We start from the raw sequence: 10,939 nt of genomic DNA, 5'->3' as shown, positions 1-10,939 counted from the left end.
CTATAGGATCTGTCAGTTTAATTTTTCTAAGAGTTATTTATCTTAAAATGTGAACAGAAAACTACCAAACATGGTTTTCAAGAGGATTAAATTGCTCATCATATATAAACCCCTGGCACATAGAAATATTTCAATAAAAATTGGTTTGTCTATTACACCCTTATTTGCTTCCTTTTCTCCTTCTTCCTAAAATTAGGAAGCAAGGCTTGCTCCCTGAAAGTCTTAACTATCAAATAAGGGTGTGCTTTCAAAAAGATGCGGTGAGCTGGGCATAGTGGCATGTACCTGAAATCCTAGCAACTTGGGAGGATTGAGGCAGGAGGATCACAAGTTCAAAGATAGCCTCAGCAACTTAGCAAGGCCCTACTCAACTTAGTGAGACCCTGTCTCAGAATAAAATATAAAAAAGTTCTGGGGATGTGGCTTAGCGGTTGAGTGCCCCTGGGTTCAATTTTCAGTAGACAAAAACAAAAAACAAAAAAACAAAACAAACAAACAAAAAAACCAATGTGGTGAATCATCAAATTCAAAAAGAAAATCTCCAAGTACAAAAATGCTTTCTATAGGACTTGGATGTTAATATAACTCAGATAGTGTAATGGAAAATATAGCATCTCCAAATATTTCTCTTTTTTGGCGGCACACATTTTTAAAACTAGTATATTCACCTAGAAAATTTGCTACTTGCCTTAATAGGATGTTTTTGAGTGGCAAATAAAGACCTGAGAGGATTAGGTAAACATTTCCAAAATCTTGGGAATATTTTTGAGGCGGCAAGTTGCTGGAATTTGATTTTCCTGATCAAAGGGTAGATTTTTTTTTTAACAATCCTCTGATTTAATGTAAGTCTAATGAGGCAGAGAATCTTGAGTCAAATGATCTCTTACTAATGCAAGATCCCCTAGGGCCCTGTGAAGTTACTGATAGCTTCATATACAATGCTCAACACATGCATTATGGAAAAATTGTCATTATAAATTGTATTGATGCTGTGATTAAATGCAATCTTGCTTTATGTCCTTTGAGAGACTTAAAATATTATAACCTGAAGACATGAAGATGTTCTAACCAATCAGCACTAATAACATCATATATGTTCATTGAATTTTATAGCTACCCAGATAGTTTACATACATTTTGGCACATCATCTCTATGAATTAAGTGGCATAATTATTATTACCCAGTTTTATAGATTAAAAAAATAAGATACAGAGAGGTGAAATGGCATGCCCACTGATAGCTTGTAAATAAAGATAGAACTAGAAAATCATTTTTATTATACAAGAAAAACTTGTTATTTCTACTAAACACTATTTCCCAGCAATGTAAGAGGATATATATATATATATATAAAATCTGATCAAATATAAAAGAGTAGAGTGGCGATTTAAAAAAAAAAATAAAGTTCTTTCTGACAGTAGTAAATCCCAAATTAGAAAATTTTTTCAAATTAACTGCTTTTAGCCTCTTCTCTATACTCACTGTCAAATCTTCCTTATTATTTAGGATCCATGAAACTCTGGACACAGCAATGAGCCTATGAACATAACTTCACTGTTAGAACCATCTCACTGCTTCATGAATGCCAAATCTGCCCTTACTTCTCCTAAATAAAAGTGTAGCAAAACCAGAACTAACCCCTTATCAATCCCACAAGTGTTTGTTTTGTTTTGCCTTGTTTTAAATACTCACCTCACAATCTTTGAAGTATTCTATAAAGTATCTTTGAAATCTATAATCATTGTGATGGAACATAAAAGTCTACCAATAACTTTCACCTTTTGCAAAGTAGTTGGGCTATAGATTCACATTCATTCCTTAATGATCAGCTGATAATTGATGATGTGTTATGGGGATAAGTAGTCAAAAACAAATAAGCAAAATGAGAAAAAAAAATGCATTGCATCATTAACTTTTTTTTGAGAAAAATAATGTATCAGTGGACTCAAAGAAAAGATTTTCAATCCTAAGGATGTCTTGAATAATATGTGAGAGAGTATCTATGTGGGTGTGTGGGTGTGTATGTTTAAACCAAGAAGAATATCATCACTAAAAATTGCAAAGTTAAACTTGCATTTAAAAGTAAGAAGAAAATTCCTCATCTCTGGCACATAAAACCTTTTATATTCACAATATTATTTATTCATTGACTCCTTCTATGATCACTATTCCCTTGACTGTTCTTCACCTTTTAAAAACAGGACATGACAGCAACAATGGCTGTATCAGTGAGAGAAATCCAGAGGGGGAAAAGTCTTGCTTATTTTTACAGAGCCAGGGGTTCTTTTCCTTACGTGTACACCTTCAGAACTACCATCTGTGCTAGGGAGAGATAGCTGGGGGAGTGTGATAGGGAGCCATTGAGAGGAAAGGCAACAATTCCAAAGGGGAAGTTAAATCACCCAGGTGTCAGGGTTTTAGATGCTGAAAATGTCATTTTAGTAAATAATCCAAGCCTCTCTCTTCATTTCCAACATACACCTTGGCTCAGTGGCCTTGTCCCCACTGCTGCACGGGGGTGGGGATAGCACTGGCAGTATATCAATGGCATCACACCTGACTCTGAATGCAGTTTTACCAAAGCCCAGGGGGCATCAATTCACAAGACAAGAGCCAAGCAAATCCTTTTTTGCAGCAGTTTGATCCACCTGAGTGCCTCTGGTCACTTGTCCATTCTCTCATCAGCATTTGTCAATTTTAAATGTTTAATCCTTAGTCAACTGTCCCTGGAAGATATAGGAGCCCCAAAACATATTAAGGGTAGGAAATTTAAAGAGGTAGAACCATAAAGGCCAATTTAGAACTATAATAACATATTTAGAACCATAATAGCCATAGTAGTTATTTTAAAATCTTTTTTAAATCTTCCTTTCATACGAATGTTATAAATACATATTAAAGTAGAAATTCAAAATAATCTCAGTAAGCTTAGCAATTTCCTAATTAATGACAGACAAAGAGGTAAAATGATCAAGGCAACATTACAAAATTCTGTACTATGTAGGTATTTCTGTGTAGAGGGAATTGGTAAATCATTTAATCTTAACTATCTGTCACTCACCCTGCCATTTATAGATTTGATGTCACAGGCCCATAGCATGCTCCTGGCTTACTAATTAATGGCTAAGATCCTGGTGTCTGAATTGTAAAACAGTCTGTTTTTCGTTATATCAAATAACATTTATTAAATAAAAGTTGATTTCGAGTTTATATACCAGTCATCTAGCCAAGCTAAATCAATCTGAATTTTTCAATAAACCAAATTAATTGTTATGGTTTACCTAGAATTAAGAGACTAAATCCTTGAAAACTCCCTTTGATGCTGAAATCCTAGACTAACTTCTTGTGCCACTTATTTTCTATATATGACAAGAAAAAAATAATTTTATTTTCAATTAGAAGTTAGAAAAACTTAGCATCCTATACTTAACTGTGATGAAGACTGAACTTCACCTTAATTATAACAAGGAAAGTCCAAGCCAGGATGACAAATGCTAATAGTGTTTTATCACCTTTTTTAAAAATTGATATAGCAAGTTCATTTCCTCAGAGCCTCATACAACTCTACATGCATATAAATTTGCCAATTGGGGTATTCAGGAAATGTTAGGCTCAGATTTCCATATGAACATATGAAATATAATTCTGAATCTTAATCAGAAACATTCACAATGGCTCATGAAATAGAAAAAAAAAGAAAACAATCTTCACAGGAACTAGACTTGTCTTTACTTTATTTCCAATTCCACATGCCAAATGGAATTCTGGAAAGATAAGATAACTGAAAAGTACTTTACAAGGGAAAAATTGCTCTATTAGTCTGATGATAAAAGTAGATAAATAAATGCCTCTTTTCCTTCTTTGGTTTTCTAGTACCGCTTCCTGACTGTGGGTAAAGGTGTAAATTTAAGAGACACAATTGAGTATCCACGTATTTGTCTATTAGTTTGTGGCTACCCAGCCAATTTAAAATGTAATGTTTAACTATGTTTCATTTTATTACCTCCAATTGAAAACAGGGAAAAACAATAAAAAAATGTGGGTGTAGTTTTATGATCGCCACTAAAGTAGTATTATCACAATCTCAAACTGTTTTCGTTTAAAGAAAAATCTATGGTCAATCTTTGCCTGTCGTCATGTCGAAATGGTTGTTGAAATAAGAAAAAAGTAAAAGTCCAGGAATATGAGCAAATTTTCACTCCATGGGATGTTTTTGTCAAATATAGATACCCCTAAAAATCTGTTGTTAAAACAAAATGGTTTATTGATGAGTAATGAATTAAAGTATAGAATATTCTAAGTACAGAAATGTTTAAATATAATATATAATAATAAATACAATATATATTATATATAATTATAATTTTAGTATTCATGTAAGACTATGCCTTCTTCTCAGTCTTATAAGACATTTTCAGAAATGGATTTGGTCTAAATGGATGTTTTTAATTATAACACAATGGCATTAACCAATAGGGTAAGTAATTTTAATTCTTGAAAATACTAATAGTTATTGCTCATGAGCTAGGAAAATGAAATATCTTGAAAAACAGGATTTTTTATAAAGTAATTTGGCCATTTTAAATTCTAGTTTAAAAGTTACCAGACATTAAAATTGCATACCTTTGGAAAGGGCTTAGAGAGCACTCATTCGAAATTTGCTCACAATTAGTCAAGTTAGCTCTGTTTTGAGGTTGGGGTAATTTTGAGAACTGATGAAATTATAGTTTACAAATAGAACTTGTGGTGGGTTGAAACCATTGTGTGTAACCAACTCTTGGCATACATGCTCTAATTCTATTATACTTGTTTGTCTAACATACTCTCCTTCCACCTCACCTTTGTCAGACACTGACCAGGGTGGTATACTTTGCCAACCTGGATAGAAGGATGGAATCTGACCACGGGACTTGAAGATCTTCATATGGAAACTGCTGTTTAGGAGGAGTCAAGGGGCTGAAAGTGTAAGTGAAATCAATTACCAATCCATGCACGCTCTTTGTGCGTAAGTCTCATGTCTAATTTACTACACCCCCACTGTGTAGGACATTCCCAGTATTTCTCAAGTACAGAAATGACAGCTATTAAGTCAAAGGCAGAATTAACAAGGAAAAGAGAAAAGAGGAACTAAGACCCTGATTGTTACTCCTTGTAAAAACTCTGTGCCATCGAAGAACTTTCCACTGTCATGTATAACTGATTAGAACTAATAAATAAATTTAAAAAATAAAACAAATGTTTTCTGTGATAAGTGGATGCTAATCCATATTGGAGGGTGGTTCATGGGATAAGCGGATGGACTTTGGATGGGGCAAAGGGGAGGGGAGAAGGGGTAAAGGGTTAGGAAAGACAGTGGAATGAGATGGACATCATTACCCTAGGTACATGTATGATTGAGCAAATGCTGTGACTCTACTTCACAGCAGAGAATTTAAAAATTCTGCTCCATTTGTATACAAAAAATCGAAGAGCTTTCTAATGTCATCCACAACTGATTAGAACTAATAAAATAAGTAAATGGATCTGTGCTATAACTTTTCCTCTTAAAGACTAAGGGAAATATCATAATTATTTGCAATATATTTATAATTATTATAATTACTGATATTATTTTTACAAATCATCAGTCATGAGAGCATGAATTAAGGGATACATAGTACTCATATCTTCTGTTTCCTTAACAAACATTATTCCCCAGTAAGTGTAGAATTGGCTCCAGAATCCTTAATAGAGCATGCCAGAGAGCTACCAATTGTAATTGCACTGGAAGTGTGAGTAACACAGATCATTCTCAGTAAGAAAATATATGAATTGGCCTTCTAAAATGTTCTCATTTCACAACAAACATACAAGCAACAGAATAGATAAATTGGACTAAATTAAAATTAAAAGCTTTGTGATCCAAAGGATGCTATCAAGAAAGTAAACACACAGAGAGACTGAGAGAAAATGTTTGCAAATCTTACATCTAAAAAGGACTTATATCTATAATGTAAAAAGAACTGTTATAACTTATTACTTAACAAGTCAAATGATCCATTTTTTTTAAGTGAGCAAAGGATCTAAAAAGCTAAAAAGCCCATGAAAAGATTTTCAACATTCTCTGGTATGCTTTTTCCCTCCAAAATTTATGTTAAATTTTAATCCCCTATGCCAAAAGAGGTAGGGTGGAGCAGGTGATTAGGTTCTGAATACTGTTCCCCCATGAATGGGATTAATATCCTTATAAAAAGGTCTGGAGGGAGCCTTTTTTGGCCCTTTCCTGCCATCTGTGATGTGAAAATGCAGGAATAAGACACCATCTTGGGAAGAGAGAATAAGCCCTCACCAGAAATCAAAAATCTGCCTGTGCATTGATCTTGGAATTCCCCACGTGCAGAACTATGAAAAATACATTTCTATTATTTATAAATTACTCATATATGGCATTTTGTTACAGTAGCACAAACAGATGAACACATTATCTATTTGATTTGAATGCAAATCAGAACTGGCTGGAATGTAAAATAAAAGCATTTGTAAAAATGCAAAGAAACTGGAATTTTTACCCTTAAATTGGAAATATAAAATGATGCAGCCACTTTGGAAAATAGCCTGACAGTTCCTTTCAAGATTAAACATAGAATTAACACACAATCTAGCAATTCCACTCATAGCATGTACCTAAGAAAAATTAAAAGTTATCACACAAATAAGTTGTACATAAGTGTTCAGGGAAGCATTATTTGTAATAGCTAAAAATGGAAATAACCCAAAGGTTTATCAACTAAAATTTGGTTGAATGTGATATATCCATACTGTGAAATATCACTGAGCTATGACAAGATGAACTTTGAAAATAATGCTAAGTGAAAGAAGCTATATATAGGAAGAAATATTGGATTTCACTTTGTGAAATGTTCAGAATAGGCACATCCATAGTAGATTAGCTGTTGCCTAAGAATCTGGGAATAGAGGGGGAGGAGAGGGATGACAGATAATTTATGAGTATGGAATTTTTCTTTGGGCTAGCTAGTGAAAATATTCTATAATTGATTGTGGTGATGGTTGTACAATTCTGTGAATATATTAAAAGTCATGTGAATATATTAAAACTCTACACTTTTAGGTGGATTAATTTTACCATATGTGAATTATATCTCAATAAAATTTTTAACAAAAAAGTTTTTAATTTAAAGGATTCTCAGAATTACCTTTTCTACAATTTAACTAGAAAGGATCTCCACTTTGTTCATGCAATGACATAAGTAATGTCTAAAGAGGACCATGGTTATATATGAAAGGACTCTGTGTTTATAAAAAGTTGCTGAAATATACTGAATTCAACAAACACCTATGTAATACACACACACATTACTATGGCAAATAACCTGAGCCTCTATTCAACAGGTTGAACATTCTTTTCTATTCTAGTCAATCACATCCAGTTTTCCAACAGTCTCCCTAAGGGTTTTACGAGCAAGACCAATTAGTCAGTATCGCTTTATTGGATTGTTTAGGCCTGCCAACAGTTTGGTGAATTACACAGCTGTCACATCAGTTCATGAGTGATAGTCGGCAGAAAGACAAGAGCAGTGACAAAAACACCCAGTATACAAATCACAGGAAAAATAAGAGCCTAACTCTTCTAAAGTAGTTAGGAAAATCATTGTAGGGGAAAGAGAAGCATACATTGATTTCTGGATGTTTTGTATACAGAAGTGTGTCAAAAACACAGTAGGAACTCAGGAAGTGATTAACCACACCTCCCCCCTCCTGAACAACCCGGTAGGATCTCTTTAAGATGCTCAGAACCTTTTCTTTATATAGATTACACCAAGAAGAATATAAACACACATAAACACATTACACACACACACACACACACACACACACACACACACACACACACACATCCCATACCCTCCTATCCCAATACAAATAAAGAGATATAGACACACAGATATATGTTTACATCTCTCCCTCTCTGTCTCTCTCTCTCCACCTCCTTCTATCTACCTACCTACCTATCTATCTCTGCAAATCTGTGAAGGCAACTTGAAATTCTTTCTTATAATTTTCCTAATTTGTGGTTATCTATGTGTTTTAGTGTAGGTTGTCTGAGAAGTCCATTTTGGAAATTGCAAAAACTGGATTAAATGAAAAATAAATTTATCGAAGAAAATGGTTGTGTGAGAGAAAATGATGAGGTGAGGCAGGCACCAGGAGAGGCAGGAGCTATCATTAGATTGTGAGGTGACTCTTGGAAGGAGACAGGGAGGGAGAATTAGTAGAGACTTCTGGGACTACTGTGCAATCTAAGGAAGTTTTACAAAAGCGATTGAGTTCTTGAGACAAAGTCAGACATGAGAGGAGACCCACATCTGTCAAGTACAGGTCTGCCCTAGTCATGTGTGACTTGTGTAGTCATTGGTTGGGAGCAGTCTATAGGAAGCCTAGCTTCAGTGTAACTGCAGAAACACCATCAGAGCAGAGGGGTTTGAGGCTCTGGTCAATTATAGTTGCTGTTGTTGAAAGTCAACAAGATGTGCCTCATGGACCCCACATTATGATTCACAAGCCTCATCTAAGAAATTCTTGCTCTGTGAAAATGTCTAATTCATGAGATATTTTCAAATGCAAAGAAAGCATTATTGATAGTTATCCTGGAAATTTATAACATGGACATAGGATAGATTTGTAGATATTTAATAATCACTTGTTGATTTTGATTTTGTAATTTTTAATTTTTTTATCTCTTTTATAGTTATACATGACAGCAGAATATATTTTGACATATTTTATGCAAACATGGAACACATCTTATTCTATTTGGGATCCCAGTCTTGTGGTTGTACATGATGTGGAGATTCACTATGGTGCAGTAAATTGCAGAAATGGCCCAAGCCTCCCCACTTCCCTCTATTTATATCCTTTGTGATGTGATTTTTTCACTGCTTCCCTTAAGAAGGCTGTTTTCTTACTCCTTAAATGTAAATTAGCTCTTTAAGTTGCTTTGACCAATAGAATGTGACAGAATTGATGATATGCTTGTTCTAAGCCTAAACCTCAAGAGAGCTTGTGGACTTCCATGTTCTTTCTTCCTCCTCCTGCTTGGTCATCAAGAACATGACTGGTGGAGCCTCTTAGAATATGAGAGATTTGCAGGACAGCCAAAATGGCACAGATGTCTCACTTGAAGCCCCATACGTGGGAGAGAGAGCCCAACTAAGATTGGTAAAGCCACCTTGCAAACTGACAGTTGGCCACAGACACGTGACAGAGCCCTGACAAGCTAAACTGAGATCTGCAGAACCACCAGCTGACCATATGGCTGTGATCAGCAATAAATTATTATTTTGAATTCTATATATTGGGGTGATTTATTACTTATCAGTAACTGACTAATATATTATCGATCACTTGAAAGCTTATGTGTTTAAGCTGTTGGCCCAGTACTTGACGGATTTACATTATACAGCCACACATGCATAGTCTCATGTGGGCACACGCGCACGCGCGCACACACACACAAACCGCATATCACAGGGCCCAGTGAATGGGGCTTCTGACTATATTCTATACCATTAAAAAAAATCCATATCGTAGGTGGTTATGGCTTTAGCCACCACAAGCAGGATCCATTGTGGTTGCCCCATTTGTCCTATTTTAATATATGAAGACCAGGAAGAGGTCTTGGAAGCCCTGAGTAATCAGTGCCATTGATGAATGATACAGGCAAATTATTCCCTCAGATCTTTCCAGAAAATTTGGAGAAGGTGATTTAGATTCTACTCTAAAGGACAAAAACTAACCTTTCTCATCTGTGTAGTTCTAGCCTCTGTGATAGATCTGGAAACTCAAAGGGATACAAAAGTGATCCATATCCATGACAATATTTAAAGACAAATGCACAAGAAACTAATTATGGTATTAAAATCTCCATTTTCATCTGAAAACACCAGAGTTGCTAAATGTCTGATCTTAACATAGTATTTGCAATCATAATCTTCTACTAGGACTTCTGATTTTATATCTCCATCCACCATGGACTGCATGTTAAATGAATTTAATATTTTAAATTAAAGAAGGCGTACTCCATATCTATGCTGCCAAATGTGATAATTATGTGGCTGCTTTTAGATATTCATTAAATTTCTGGATAGTAATTTGCTTTGTTGGGAGACCTGTAAACCAAATTATCCATAGTCTTATCTATAACCTTGAAAGATATCTGAGAAATAGGAAGCCACACACACCCCACAGAAGCATCCTCTTCATCTCTATTAAGATTTAAACAAGGTCATCAGAACCCTTAAAACTCTAGCACAAATACAGTTCAGCCTGTAGTGTTACTTTTGTATCTGATAGAGATGCATTTTCAGTTCTGGTGTTTGGAAACGCTACGGCTACAGAAGAACTGAGAAAATTGCAGACTAGAGGCCACAGAAACTCCTGTTGCTCACTTTTCCCCTTGTCCTCTTTCCCAGGGCTTTCATAGATTGACTGACAGAATAAATATTCCAAGGCACAGCTCACATTATACATTCCCAGATGACAAAATTTTAAGAACTTTAAAAACCCAAGTTTCTAAAGACCTCTAAAATCTGGCTATTGATTCCCTTTCTATCCTTAAATCTTCATTAACCTGCTCACCCAACAGATGCCCCCAACTCTTCACTCTTCTCCTAATTGGTTTTTGATATTTCCCTTCTACCTATGTGTTAGTCATTTTTCAGTCCTCTTAACAAAATACCTAAGATAATCAAATTATAAAAAGAAATGTTTTTTTTTTTGGCTCATAAATTTGGAGGCTTGGGTCATGATAAACTGGTCAAGTTGCTTGGGGTCTGTGGCCAGGCAACACATCATGGTGGAAACACAGGGTAGAACAGTATATCTCACCTCATGACCAGGAAGAAAAAAAGAAGAAAGAAACCAGGGTCCTACAATCCCTTT

Source organism: Spermophilus citellus (assembly GCF_964194105.1).
Source record: "Spermophilus citellus genome assembly, chromosome: 15".
NCBI lineage: Eukaryota > Metazoa > Chordata > Mammalia > Rodentia > Sciuridae > Spermophilus > Spermophilus citellus.
This window is presented reverse-complemented; position numbering follows the sequence as displayed.